At 45.3% G+C, this 14,707-nt stretch overlaps 1 protein-coding gene across 20 annotated transcripts in view; it reads right to left on the reverse strand.

Moving 5' to 3' along the window:
• The window catches only part of DISP1 (dispatched RND transporter family member 1), a 198,634-nt gene that overhangs the window by 64,080 nt on the left and 119,847 nt on the right, over nt 1-14,707 (reverse strand). The window contains exon 1 of one of the 20 annotated variants that reach the window (XM_065589395.1): nt 551-1,144. The exons of 15 other annotated variants lie outside the window; for them this stretch is intronic. The gene's annotated coding sequence lies outside the window, so the exon portion shown is untranslated. Of the gene's footprint in view, nt 1-550; nt 1,145-14,707 lie in introns of those variants that run through there. 4 more of the 20 variants (XM_065589403.1, XM_065589392.1, XM_065589391.1 and 1 more) reach the window with 4 other exon arrangements.

Below are 14,707 nucleotides of genomic sequence, written 5' to 3' on the forward strand. Positions count from 1 at the left end.
ACAGATTTAAAACAAAAAACAAAACAAAAAAAACCCATCTCACTTCAGCAATATTTTTCTTATTAAGCTAGACATCCTAATAATAATTTTTTGCAATACACTTCTCAATGTACTTCATCCCTGCATTAAATTAAAAAACAGCAATTTAATCTCACATTAGTTAATTTAGACTCTGAAAAACAAGTGAGAAACTACATATAATAATGCTATAACAAAAGATCAAAACTACCTACTACAGTAACAATGGATATTTGTATTAGCACTGTTCTGTTCCAGGCGCTCAAATGTTTCTGAACAGCTGTAACCTTTTACAAGAAAGGAGTCTACTTATTACAGTCAGGGTAACATTTTAGTGCAAATAAACCGAACATATATCAAAGTCTTAAATCTACATTTGTAATAATTTCTGAAATATCAAATAGTTGAATCTCTAGCCTAAAATTTACTACAGAAAAAATGGTTGGATTTTAAATACATTTCCATGTAAAATACTTTCCATGCTTCCTAAACACAAATAAAACAGATTAGCAGTTATAGAAATAAATGCTACCTTGAAATTGATTAACAGTATCTCCAAGGTACGACAATCGTCTTTTATGAAATCGTCTTGAAGCAGAGTGTGATTTGTGAACTGCTCAAACAGCAGCAACACAACAGAAACAAACAAGCTGGTTGGAGCTGCCCTACAATACTGCAGAGACAAGCCTGAATGACAAGCATACGCAGATTGCCTTGAATTGGGCATGTTAGGGGCTGGAACTTTCAGTGTTTGCTTTCCTATAGACAGCTGAGTTTCTCTCCTACTTAACCCTTGGGGGCAAGATCTTAATGGTTACAGCTGGTATGGTGAGGGCTTGATCTCAACACAAGGTCAGGAAGCCAGGATATGAAGGTGACATGTAATTTCTAGCTTTTTCCTGCTTCTACGGGAGTATTCCACCAAATGCTGCTATTAGTTATAACTTTCTTTGATCTTTTTGATTTAGGTTAGTAGATTAAAGCCTGTTGGATGGTGTTGTTTGATGCTTAGACTTATTTTAAGTTTTAGAGATTAGCTTTCTAGCACATCGGTTTTATCACTTACGTTTATATGACCAGTTATTAAATCTGTGTATATTTCTATGTATTTTGCAGACCAAACTCTCTCTTACCTTTACATTCTAAGGGGGAAATATAAATGGATGCAAGTTGCTCCCAAAAAAGTTATTTATTTATTTATTTTTGACAGGAGAATAATTTATGGAAAACAGGATACCAAAGATAGAACTCGTTACAATATGGCTCCTTTCAAATTCACTCTAGTCCTTTCTTATCTCCTGTATCACAACTCTCAAAAAGCCCAACAAATCTGACAAACCATGCAGAACAAGTGTGTTGTTCACAGATGACATAGGAAACTACTGTACCTCACCTTTCCTAAACAAGTAAAATCTAAAAACTCAAACATCTTAAAAATCAAAAAGTAAAATTCTCGCAGAAAAACTGTAGTCAACTAATAATTGAAAAATGTTGTCTCTAAAGTGAAAGCAATTGTGGGTGGGGCAGATAGAGATTCTCATGCATATAAGCCATATCAGTGCTTTGCCTTGTACTGCTTTTTAAATTTGTGAAACTTTTTTTGTTACAGGACTATAAAAAACAAGGATGATCAACCAGCTAAGTTATCAGACTTGGTACTACTATCGTTTTCAAAACTCCATAGGTCTTATTCATAACTATTTTAGCAAAACAGCAGCCAGAAGAGCTTTTGAAACCCCCGCGATGTAGCCTTGGCTCCCCATTAGGCTACAACGTAGCCAGCTAACAAGACTTCATCATCATTAGACCCAGTCTACACCTAAAAATTCGGTCAAACTAGCTACAATGCTCAGGGCTGTGAAAAATTTCACACCCTGCGTCATGTAGTTTGGTTGACCTAACCCCAACTATTGAAGCATCTAGGTCGATGTAAGAATTCTTTCGTCAACTTAGCTACCCCCTCCCTGAAAGGTGGGTTACCCATACATCAACAGAAAAACACGCTTTGCCACTGTAGCGTAGACATACCCTCATCATGCCTGCTTCCATTCCATCTTTGATACTTAGGCAAAGACTTCCCCCATCCAGCAGGCTGAACTGCCATCAGCCCTTAAAATTCCTTAACACATTTCTTCCTCAAAGTCTTTCAACAACAAATAAATAGGCACATTCTAATGATAGGTTATCAGACCACTTTGAGATCAGAACTTCTGATCATCTTTGTCACCTTGCGTACAGTGTCTGAATTATGATCTGTCCAATGCAGACAAATCTCTTTTGGAGCATGAGCTGTGTCTTCTGTAATTTGGACCATGCTTTGAATGATGACAGTGCTCAATAACTTTGTTTATTTTTACTGTTTTGTTTATTTCTTCAAACTTCTTTAAAGCACCTTTCCCAACAGTTCTAGGCACTTTTATCAATTTTTAAAATATAAGAGAAGGCATACTATTTGCTAATGTAAAATAGTAAAGACAAATTGATATCTTCCCTCATCTATTATGAATGAATGAGCTGTTGTCTCAGCACTACCAGCGAAAGCAGCACTGCAGTGCCAATTTTTCATTTTAGGAACACAAACAGAAAATTATTTTATTCAGTAGTGTTTCTTTTGGGGGAACCCCCCAAAACACTTAAAATATTGCCAGAGTACAAAGACTGCACATATAGATTGAAACACTTGTTAGAAGCTACAGCATACCTGATAACCGTACAAAATTATCTTTTTAAAAAAGATGACATAAAAACCACACATCCATTCCTGACGTATGACATTTCAAAATGTACACCCTTAAAATGTTTACGCCAAGGTGGATCTGAGTACAACTAACTCTGACTTGGAAGGGTCTTTTTTCCACTGAATCAATCTAGATTGCTTACGGGGCATGCCCAATACACAAATCTCTGCTTGTGTCCTGGAGCTTCCACACCTTCTTAAGAAAAGCATGGAGTGTGCTGGGCTCCTATCTCACAGGGACTGAAGAGGTGTGAAGATAGCATGCTCTTTCAGTGAGAGTAATCACCTTCACCCAAGCACTTGAGACACTGGATATGTTGGTCCAAAAATGAACTATCTGGGGGGCAAAATCCATTTTCTACTAAATGCTAGAAAACGTACATGCCGTCCAAAATCCCCAAACTCATATTAATAACTAATAAAAATCTAAGTTAAGTAAATTAACTTTCTAAAAACCAAGAGAGACCAGTTGCTTAGACACATTCCCCTCAGCATCCACCTGGCTATAAGAGTGCTGGTTTCCATGTTACACCCTTCAGGGCCAGATTGTGGCAGTAAAGAAGTGAACACTGGTTTAGCAAAGGAATTTCTTATCCATAAACACAAACTCTTCAAAAACCAAAACACAAACAAAATACCCCACACAGCACAAGAGAGTTACAGATCTTAGGAAAACAACTAACTCCTGAAAGCAACACCTCCCCCTTACTATGACCTCCCCAACTGTATAAATCCTTGGTTTAGTCTAAGTCCTTAGACCAGGCAGCTCTTCTATTGGTGGAAATGAAATGACCTCCTTTCATAGAGAACCACTAAGCAGCATCTAAACAGTTTCATACCCTTCTTGCCCATGCACGTCTGCTGGGGAATTTCCAGGCCTCCCACAGCTGCCAGGTAGAGTTGTTCAAAATCTATGGCCCTGCGAGTAGAAAACCCATTGTTCCACCAGACTGGAGCCATGCTGTGTTGATGGCTTTTAACTGCTCTAGCCTAGCTTCCCGGACATAGTCTCTCCACTAGGGCAAGGACTACACTACAGTTTAAGTCGACATAAGTTATGTCGCTCAGTGGTGTGAATTAGCCAACCCCCTGAGCGACATAACTTATGCTAACTTAAGCGCAGATGTGGACAGTGCTAATTTGACAGAAAAACGTCTCTCACCAACATAGCTACCACCGCTCGCAGGGGCTGGCGTAACTAAACCAACGGGAGAGCTCTGTAAGCCGTTGGCTTAGAGAGGCTCCACTAGAGACCGTGCTTCTGCACTGCAGGAAGCTCTCTAATGTAGCCATAGGTTAGGTGTCAAGTCCCCACTACGGGGAGGGATAGCTCAGTGGTTTGAGCATTGGCCTGCTAAACCCAGGGTTGTGAGTTCAATCCTTGAGGGGGCCACTTGGGGATCTGGGGCAAAATCAGTACTTGGTCCTGCTAGTGAAGGCAGGGGGCTGGACTTGATGACCTTTCAAGGTCCCTTCCAGTTCTAGGAGATGGGATATCTCCATTAATTTAATTTAATTTAATTTAAAAATGGATGCTCTAACTCACACTGATGACTACATTCAAAATGGAGTCAAACACAACATAACATTCACAAAACACAATAGAATGCATAATTTGACACAGATACATTCCCCAAATCGCCACAAGCAGAATGTAAGAAAGCTAATCTCAGTCACAGAAAGTTAATTCACCAGGTATTTTTGCAAAAGCTACCTTACTTATAAAATACCATCTCTGTTTGTGGTCATTAAAGATCATATACCACTTTTATAAAGTCAAGGTGTTAGCCACAATGTTCTGGCTAACAACGTATTGCCAACTGCATAAAACCAGTTCTTCGGATATTTTACAGTTTCATCTGGATACAATGTTATTCTACACTTCCTGTCTTAAACTGTTGTAATTGTTGCTGTAAACTGCCATACAAATGCTGTATTTCACCTCTGGGTGTGTCAAGTGATTCCTTTCCATACATATTTGTTAACTATCTCCCCGAGTGAAGAGAGGCTTAATAGGGTAAAGCACTTTGATATCTTAGAGGAAAAGCACTACAAAAATCCAGAGTATGACAATCTATTAAAATGCTCCAACGCTACATACACTGTTGAAAACAATGTTACTATATCTTGGCTCATGTACAATGATAGCCAAATTGTTTCCTAGGATATTAAAATGAAAGTATAATACATATTTATGGATTATGAGTAATAAGCTTTCTATATACATTAGTTTTAAACACTATATCATAAATTTGAATAAAAAACTTCCCAAGTTAGTAACTGCCTGAGTATTACTCAGCAACATCAGTGGTTGCCCGAAGGTGCAGGGCAAGGGGCCTAGGCAAGCCCCCTCCCAACAGAAACAGGACCATATTTTTGCAGCTCAGGAGGCCCAAGTACATCACCAGATCCAGCCAGTACTGCCAACTCCAAGCATTTTTAAAAACATCATGGGATCATCTTAAAAATTATATTTTTTTCAAAACCTGGGGGTTCATTTATTTGCTTTCTGATACCTGAGCCCTTAGAATACACTCAAGTCATGTTTTTAAGTTTTTCTTCTATGAATGAGGACTAGAAACTTACTTTTAAAAAAAAGTAAAGCAGACTTTCACCAAATCATATGCTTCCAGCACCTGGAGCTTTAAGAAGAGTACCAACTTTTGCAAAAATTGCAATAATAAAATTGAGAGAGTTGACAGCACTAAGAATCTGAGCTATTATTTGGGATTGGTGGACTGGCTGTTGGGATAGGGTTACCATACATCCTCTTTTTCCCGGACATGTCCGGCTTTTTGGCACTCAAACCCCTGTCCGGGGGGAATTGCCAAAAAGCCGAACATGTCCGGGAAAATGGCGGCTCTGCTCCTCCCCTGACTCTTCGGCTCTGTTTAAGAGCCGAGCTGCCCGAGCGCTATGGGCTTCAGGCAGCCCCCTTGCCTCCGGACCCCATCCGCCGGCCGGGCACTTCCCCTCCCGCCAGCCGGGCACTTCCCCTCCCGGGCTCCGGCGGCGCAGGGTCCGGAGGCATAGGGGCTGCCCGAAGCTGGTAGCGCTAGGGCAGATCGGCTCTTAAACTGAGCCGAAGAGTCGGGGAGAAGCAGAGCCTCCGGCTATGGCGGCTCTGCTCCTCCTAGACTCTTCGGCTCTGTTTAAGAGCCAGGCTGCCCGAGCGCTACAGGCTTCGGGCAGCCCCTATGCCTCCGGACCCTGCGCCGCCGGAGCCCGGGAGGGGAAGTGCCCGGCTGGGGGCGCAGGGTCCGGAGGCAAGGGGGCTGCCCGAAGCCCAAGCGCTACCGGCTTCACGGTTTGCCGGGCAGCCTCCAGACCCTGCGCCCCCGGCTGGGCGCTTCCCCTCCCGGGCTCCAGCTGCGCTGGGGAAGCGCCAGCCGGGGGCGCAGGGTCTGGGGGCTGCCCGGCAAACCGTGAAGCCGGTAGCGCTCGGGCAGCCCTTTCCGCGTGGCTGGGAGTGGAAGGGAGGAGGGGGCGGAGTTAGGGCGGGGAAGGGGCGGAGTTGGGGTGGGGCTGCGGAAATGGGCGGGGCCCGTGGAGGGTCCTCTTTTTTTATTTATTAGATATGGTAACCCTATGTTGGGAGAGATAAAGTATGGTAACAGGCCCCTCTCTGGAGGGGTGAAAGTAAGGTGGTACAGGGCGGTACGGCACACTGGTAAAAAGTGGCCGCTAGCACCGGCCTGTACCCAGCTGACTTTAAAGCGTTGCCGTGGCAGTGCTTTAAGGACCCTGCTTAAACTGCTGCCGTAGCAGCGCTTCAATGTCATTGCCCTGTTAGCCCCCCCGCCGGGACGCCAATGGGGGAGGGCAAAAGGAGCAGCTGCCCCGGGGCTGGCGATTTAAAAGGGCCCGGGGCTCTGGCTGCCGCTGCTACTACTGGGGCAGTGGCCGGAGCCCTGGGCCCTTTAAATCGCTACTGGAGCCCTGGGTGGCATGGGCCAGGCAGCATGGAAGGGCTGGCTGGGGGACACTGATCCCCAGACCTGCCCCTCCCACCCGAGACCCTGCCTCTTCCGGGGCCAGAGCTGGCCCCCGTAGTGGTAAGTCTTCGACTTTACTTTCACCCCTGCCTCTCTGGCATCTTCACACCATTGGACTACTGGAAAAATCAGACTATATGCTTTACAAGTGATCGGTCCCTCTGTCCTCTTACGCTTGCAGGGATCAAGCCCCTGAACTGCGCAGAGAGAATCGCCTAGCAGACTAATGCCTAAGTGGGTCAGGCATTGTGGGGGATCTCCCTTCCCCCCAGGAAATAATAAAATACTAGGTCCAAGGGAAGTTGTGAATAGCCTCGATGGATGGGAGGCAGGGAAAATGTACAATAGGCAGAAAGCCTAATGTCTCTTTTTCTGGTATACTGGAAGATGGGGTAAAAGTTTTAATGGAAACAGGGACTCACGGTTTGACAGGGAACTTTTAAAGTGAAAAACTAAAAATATTGTAAATGATCAAGTTCAACACATTGTTAGCCTATATAAACCACACTATGTAATTTTGGTAACCTCAGCTTTCTGTCCTATTTGTTACTCACTCTGGTCGCATCTTCTACTAGTTTGACTGAAAAAAAATCTATAGGACAGAGATCATGTGTACCTGTGCTTGTAAAGTGCCTACCACAATGAGGTCCCAACCTGACCAGAGCCTTACCAAGAGACTTGAGTAATAAAATTACTACTCCACTATAACAACCTATTAAGTACTGATTTTTGGTCACATTAAACTGAAAAATCTCTTGGAAGTTACAAAGAATCTACAAAATTTAACTTATTAGTCTTATTTTGGCAGCGTTTCAACACATGTAAGATAAACATACTGCAGCTGAAGAACTCCATTGCTGAGCATCTCATTATGATCAGTCAAGTGCCAGTGTGCTCACGGCTGTACAAAACACAAATAAAGACTGCCCCAAAATAACTTAATATTTTCTTATAAATTAAGTGAGGTTAAAAGAATTAGAATGAAAATAATTCAGTTACAGAATTATTTGATAGTCTAGATGCTTTGTAGAGCAATGAAATCTCATCTCCAATGAGACCTACATCAACCAACTGTAAAACTGGGGATTAAAATGTATACCTGTTAAGTAAGGTGGAGTGGTCTTAAACAGAGATAAAGAAAATAATGAGATATTCATGGAAACTGCAGTTCATGTACTCCAAAAATTATGGCACTGAAGTATGGTTCCAGAAACTTGTTTAAAATATTTAAGTAAAACCCCGCTCTGTGTGTGATGTTCTTGAAAGGCAAAGAATAAGGTTATAATCGGGTTTCAAATCCTGAGGAATTTAGGAGCAAGAGAGCTGGAAATGTGAATTTGAGTCTTAAAAAAAAAAAAAAAAAAAAAACACCTCTGTGGAAAGCATTGCACCATAAGGAAGCTTAAAATTGTAATATTTGCTATAAAACATTTGTTTCTATTTCTTCAGTGTGGACTGTATTTGATAGCAATTTAATACTTCTAATGTAGCATTAACCTGTAACAGAAATTTGATCTAAAAATCTTCAGTACAAATTTTTCCAACAAATATTTTAAAATTATTTTCAATTACTTTCCTAAGAGAACTCATCGGTGTATAACACATACAAAAGCACAAATGTAGTGGTCACAGGAAGGAGGTGGTTGATAAAGAGATGCTGTCCGAGGTCCCTTTGCTTCACTAACATCTTGAAAAACCCTCAGAAGTCTGGAGAGAAAGCTATCATGATTTTTAGTTATTTATGGTGAGATTTTCAAAGCTCTTTGCATTTGCCTAACTGTGCTCCCATTGGCTTGAATGAAAGCAGAGTAAGGTCAAAAGCTAAGCACTTTTGAAAGTCCCAACCACTGGGCCACCTGAATAACTGCTATAATTTATTAATATCTCTTGCCCTGGTCTACACTTCGGGATTAGGTCGAATTTAGCTGCGTTAGGTCTATTTTAAAATGCATGCATCTACACAACCAACCCTGTTCCGTCGACCTAAAGGGCTCTTAAAATTGACTTCTGTACTCCCCCCTCCCCGGCAAGGGGAGTAGCGCTAAAATCGACCTTGCTGGGTCGAATTTGGGTAGTGCAGATGCAATTTGACGGCATTGGCCTCCGGGAGCTATCCCAGAGTGCTCCAATGTGACCACTCTGGACAGCACTTTGAACTCCGATGCATTAGCCAGGTACACAGAAAAAGCCCCGGGAAATTTCAAATTTCATTTCCTGTTTGGTCAGTGTGGTGAGCTCAGCAGCACAGGTGACCATGCTGTCCCCCCAAACCAGCTCCAGCATGGACTGAAAGGGAGACCCTGGATCTGATTGCTGTATGGGGAGAAGAATCTGTGCAGGCTGAACTCCAATCAAAAAGAAGAAATGCTAATATATATGCCAAAATCGCACAGGGCATGGTGGAGAGAGGCTACAACAGGGACACACAGCAGTGCCGCGTGAAAGTTAAGGAGCTCAGGCAAGCCTACCAAAAGACAAAGGAGGCAAATGGTCGCTCCAGGTCAGAGCCCCATACATCCCGCTTTTATGATCAGCTGCATGGCATTCTAGGGGGGACCCTACCACTACCCCATCACTGTCTGTGGACACCTGCAAGGGGAGAGTCTCATGCAACAGAGAGAAGGAGGAGGAGGAGAATGAACAGCAGGCAAGCAGTGAATCCGTTCTCCCCGGCAGCCAGGACCTTTTCATCACCCTGGAGCCAGTATCCTCCCAAGGCGGGATCCCCGACCCTGAAGCCGGAGAAGGTACCTCTGGTGAGTGCATATTTCTAACTACAGTACAGGGTTTAAAAGCAATTGTGTTTAATGTTTGATTTGCCCTGAAGAATTGGGATGCATTCGCGGCCAGTACATCGACTGGAAAAGTCTGTTAACGTGTCTGGGGATGGAGCGGGAATCCTCCAGGGACATCTCCATGAAGCTCTCCTGGAGGTACTCTGAAAGCCTTTGCAGAAGGTTTATGGGGAGGGCTGCCTTATTTCGTCTTTCACGGTAGGACACTTTACCATGCCAAGCCAGTAGCAAGTAGTCTGGAATCATTGCAGCACAAAGCATGGCAGTGAGTGGTCCTGGGTTTTGGTCGCATTCAAGCAACATTTGGTTTATATCTTTCTGTGTTAGCCTCAAGAGAGTGATATCATTCATGGTCACCTGGTTGAAATAGGGGAATTTTTGTAAGGGAACAGTAAAAGGACCCCGTTCATGCTGGGCTGTTTGGCTTGGCTAAAAGGGATCATCCAGGAGAATAGCCACATGGTGGGGGGAGGGGTGAAGGGATCATCCCAGAGAATAGCCACACGGTGAGGTGGGGGAAGGTGTGTGCTGCACATCCACCTGAAAACTGCAGCCCCTCCTTTTAAATGTGAAACCCAACCAGCATTGCTTGCTATGGGAAAGGAGGGTGCTGCAGTTTGAAACCATTCCCACATATTATGAAGGCGTAAGAAGACAACCCCATGTACCCTTTGGCTTACCATGGCCGCCTGGAAACCAAATTCTGTTGCCCAGCCGTGTGTGATGTGTCACCATACTGGCAGGTGCTCAATATAAAAGGCAAAATGCAATCTTGTACCTAAAGTACATGTGCTGTCTGCTGTGAATTGCTTGATTCACTGTGAAAGTCTCCCTTTTCTTCTCAAAAATAAATGATCTTAAATTTTACTCTCCCGTTTTATTCCCCCGCAGGTGCAAATGTTTCTATGCTCCCCCTTATCATCTCTGTCCCTGAGATTATCACAGATTAGAAGACAAAAAAACTGCACTCGTGATGACATGTTTTCTGAGCTCATGCAGTCCTCCCGCACTGATAGAGAACAGCTTAATGCATGGAGGCATTCAGTGGCAGAGGCCAGGAAAGCATTAAGTGAGCGCGATGAGCAGAGGCAGGAGGCGATGCTGAGGCTAATGGAGGAGCAAACGGACATGATGAGGCGTCTGGTGGAGCTGCACGAAAGCCAACAAGTGCACAGACCCACCCTGCATCCATTGTATAACTGCCTGCCCTCCTCCTCAAGTTCCATATCCTCTTCACTCAGATGCTCAAGAACGCAGGGGGGGAGGCTCCGGGCACCCAGCCACTCCAGAGGATGGCCCAAGCAACAGAAGGCTGTCATTCAAACAGTACTGATTTGTAGTGTGGCTACAATAAGCAATGTGGCCATGTCCTTCCCTCCTCCCCCACCCCACCTCACCCAGGCTACCTTGTCAGTTATCTCACTTTATTTTGTAATTAAGAAAGAAAGAATGCATGGTTTCAAAATAATAGTTATTTTATTTCCGTTGCCAGCTGTGATCGAAGGGGGGAAGGGTGGTTAGCTTACAGGGAATTAAAATCAACAAAGGGGGCGGGTTTGCATCAAGGAGAAAACGCACACAACTGTCACACCATAGCCTGGCCAGTCATGAAACTGGTTTTCAAAGCCTCTCTGATGCGCAGCGCGCCTAGCTGTGCTCTTTTAATCGCCCCAGTGTCTGGCTGCTCAAAATTGGCCACCAGGCTATTTGCCTCAACCTCCCACCCCGCCATAAACATCTCCCCCTTACTCTCACAGATATTATGGAGCACACAGTAAGCAGCAACAACAATGGGAACATTGGTTGCACTGAGGTCTAACCTAGTCAGCAAACAGCACCAGCGAGCTTTTAAACGTCCAAAGGCACATTCTACCACCATTCTGCACTAGCTCAGCCTATAGTTGAACTGCTCCTTACTACTGTCCAGGCTGCCTGTGCACTTCATGATCCACGGGAGCAAGGGGTAGGCTGGGTCCCCAAGGATAACTATTGGCATTTCAACATCCCCAACAGTAATTTTCTGGTCTGGGAAATAAGTCCCTTCTTGCAGCTGCTCGAACAACCCAGAGTTCCTAAAAGATGTGAGCATCATGCACCTTTCCCTGCCATCCCACGTTGATGTCGGTGAAAGGTTCCTTATGATCCACCAGTGCTTGCAGCACCATTGAGAAGTACCCCTTGCAGTTTACGTACTGGTTGGCAAGGTGGTCCGGTGCCAAGATAGGGATATGGGCTCCGTCTATTGCCCCACCACAGTTAGGGAACCCCATTGCAACAAAGCCATACAGTATGACCTGCACATTTCCCAGAGTCACTACCCTTGATAACAGAACATCAGTGATTGCATTGGCTACTTGGATCACAGCAGTCCCCACAGTAGCTTTGCCCACTCTAAATTGATTCCCGAGTGACCCGTAGCAGTCAGGCATTGCAAGCTTCCACAGGGCTATCGCCACTCGCTTCTCAACTGTCAGGGCAGCTCTCATCTTGGTAATCCTGCGCTTCAGGGTGGGGGAAAGCAAGTCACAAAGTTCAAGGAAAGTGGCCTTACGCATGCGAAAGTTTCGCAGCCACTGTGAATCATCCCATACCTGCAACACTCTGCAGTCCCTCCAGTCTGTGCTTGTTTGCCGGGCCCAAAATTGGTGTTCCACTGTATCAACCAGCCCCACTGCCAACATGATGTCCCAACTGCCACAGCCTGTGCTTTCAGGAATGTCTGTGTCCATGTCCTCCTCACAATCGTCCTCATGCTAGCGTCTCTTAGCCAGGCTCTGCACATACTGCAGGATAATGCATGAGGTGTTTACAATGCTCACAACAGCAGCGGTGAGCTGAGTGGGCTCCATGCTTGCCATGCTATGGTGTCTGCATGGGTAACCAGGGAAAAAGGCGTGAAACAATTGTCTGCCGTTGCTTTCACGGCAGGAGGGGAGACTGACGACATGTACCCAAAACCACCCGCGACAATGTTTTTGCCCCATCAGGCATTGGGAGCTTAACCCAGAATTCCAATGGGCGGCGGAGACTGCAGGAACTGTGGGATAGCTACTCACAGTGCACAGCTCCATGATTTGATGCTAGCCACGGTATTGAGGACGCATTCTGATGACTTAATGCGCTTAGTGGGGACGTTCACAATCGACTGTATAAAATCGATTTCTAAAGATCCACTTCTATAAAATTGACCTAATTTTGTAGTGTAAACATACCCTTATTCACTTACCAAACAACCTATGACCCTATATTTCACCTTCTCCATATTACTTCCACATCTACCACCTACACCACACAGACTTCCTCTCTCCACCTTCAACATCAAACTCAGAGCAAGTACAGTAGTTAGAAATGGATGTCTAAGCTTTCAGACCACTGAAGCAGATAGCTAGTATGAATGGTATACACTTTTAGTTGATAGCTATACTTAAATGTGCTACATTTGAAATGGTTACCACTCTTTCACTGGTAACCAAGGGATAGGCCAGACGGTAGTGAAGAAGTTCAGGGAGATAGCAACAGGGTCTGAGAGCTGGAGCAAATCATGGTTGTTAGACATAGGGTCCCTGGGCTGGAACCCGGAGTACAAGGGGAGCCTGGGTTCCCCTACCAGCCACTGGGGAAGGGTACAATCTGGGCAATAGAAAGAAAGACTTCCTGAGACAGATAGTTTAGAGGGACTTTGATACCTCAGAATAGGAAAACGATAATGACCTAGTGAAACCAGACATAGGGGGAGTTACGGAGAGGGATCAATCGAGTCCAAATAAAGAGAAGGAGAGACACAGCGTGAGCGACTAAAGGAAGGGGCATCAGACTGGTCGAAAACTAATCCCCGGCCACATGGAGGCGTCACAACAGTGAGTAGTAAACCCAATGACTGGGTCACTTCCAGGATACTGGTCACAGGCTGGGGCATTGACCAGACCATGTGACTGACACCTTTCCAACATGGCAGCAGCTCCTCCCTCCACCTTCTCTGCTGGCTGCCTTCTCGCCCTTCTCTATGCCTAGTACGCCTATGGGAGAAGCATTACAGATACCCTTTGTCATGGCAATGTCTTCTGAAGGAAGAAAGATACCCACAAAAAGGGGGCTGAAGGACTTTGCTGGTACTGGATGCTAAGAGGAGAGCTAAGGGTCTTTGTGGGCGCTCTACACGCTTCTATAGCCTTTCAGGTTTACTCCGCAGCCAGAGAGGAGTTCAGGTGCTTTGGGAATGTTGTGGGAAGGAGACAAGATGGATAAGATAATATTTTTTTATTGGACCAACTTCTGTTGGTCCAATAAAAGAGACAAGCTTTTGAGCTTACACAGAGCTCTTCTTCGGGGCAAGGAAGGGGCTAATGGGCTTTACAGGACACTGTAGGAATGCTGTCAGGATATTACAAGAGGCTGAAGGACTGGGGAGAAATAAGAGAGTGGTGGATTACAGGGGAGAGATAAGAGTAAAAAAGTTAATCAGAGGCTAAAATGGCCAAGATAGACTGTTGTTCCATATGAGATATTTAAAATACTTGCACAGTATTGTCTATCCTTACTTTTTTTTTTTTTTTTTAAATTCCTATCATTCTACTAGAGTTTACTCATGGTATTTTTCTTGGGTAAAATATGCTTATTGCAACTTCAATGCCAATATAAAATACAGAGTAAGCAAAGCGTTCCCTCTAATTTTTCCCCACGCATGTACAGAATGAATTGTGTTATGTGCACCACTATGGAGGTGATGTGTGACAAAATTCATGTGGCGGGGATGGGGCCGAGGGGTTCGGAGTGTGGGAGGGGGCTCAGGGCTGGGGCAGAGAATTGGGGTACAGGGGGTGAGGGCTCTGGCTGGGGGTGCGGGTTCCAGGGTGGGGTCAGAAATAAGGGGTTCAGGGTACGGGAGGCAGCTCCGGGCTGGGGTTAAGGGGGGGTGAGAGCTCCGGCTGGAGATGTGGGCTCTGGGATGGGGCCGGGGACAAGGGGTTTGGGGTGCAGGCTGCCCTGGGTCTACGCTGGGGAGAGAGGACTCCCCCCAGCTCTCTCTCCCCGCAGCAGCACCTGGTTTGGGGGGGAGAGGCGCCTCTCACCGCCATGGCAGCTCCGGGGCGGGCTGGATTGGGGCCAGGGCCGGGGCACCTCTCCCGCGGCAGGTCCGGGGCAGTCGCGCAGCTTAGAGGGAA

Source organism: Chrysemys picta, chromosome 3 (assembly GCF_011386835.1).
Source record: "Chrysemys picta bellii isolate R12L10 chromosome 3, ASM1138683v2, whole genome shotgun sequence".
NCBI classification, from domain to species: domain Eukaryota; kingdom Metazoa; phylum Chordata; order Testudines; family Emydidae; genus Chrysemys; species Chrysemys picta.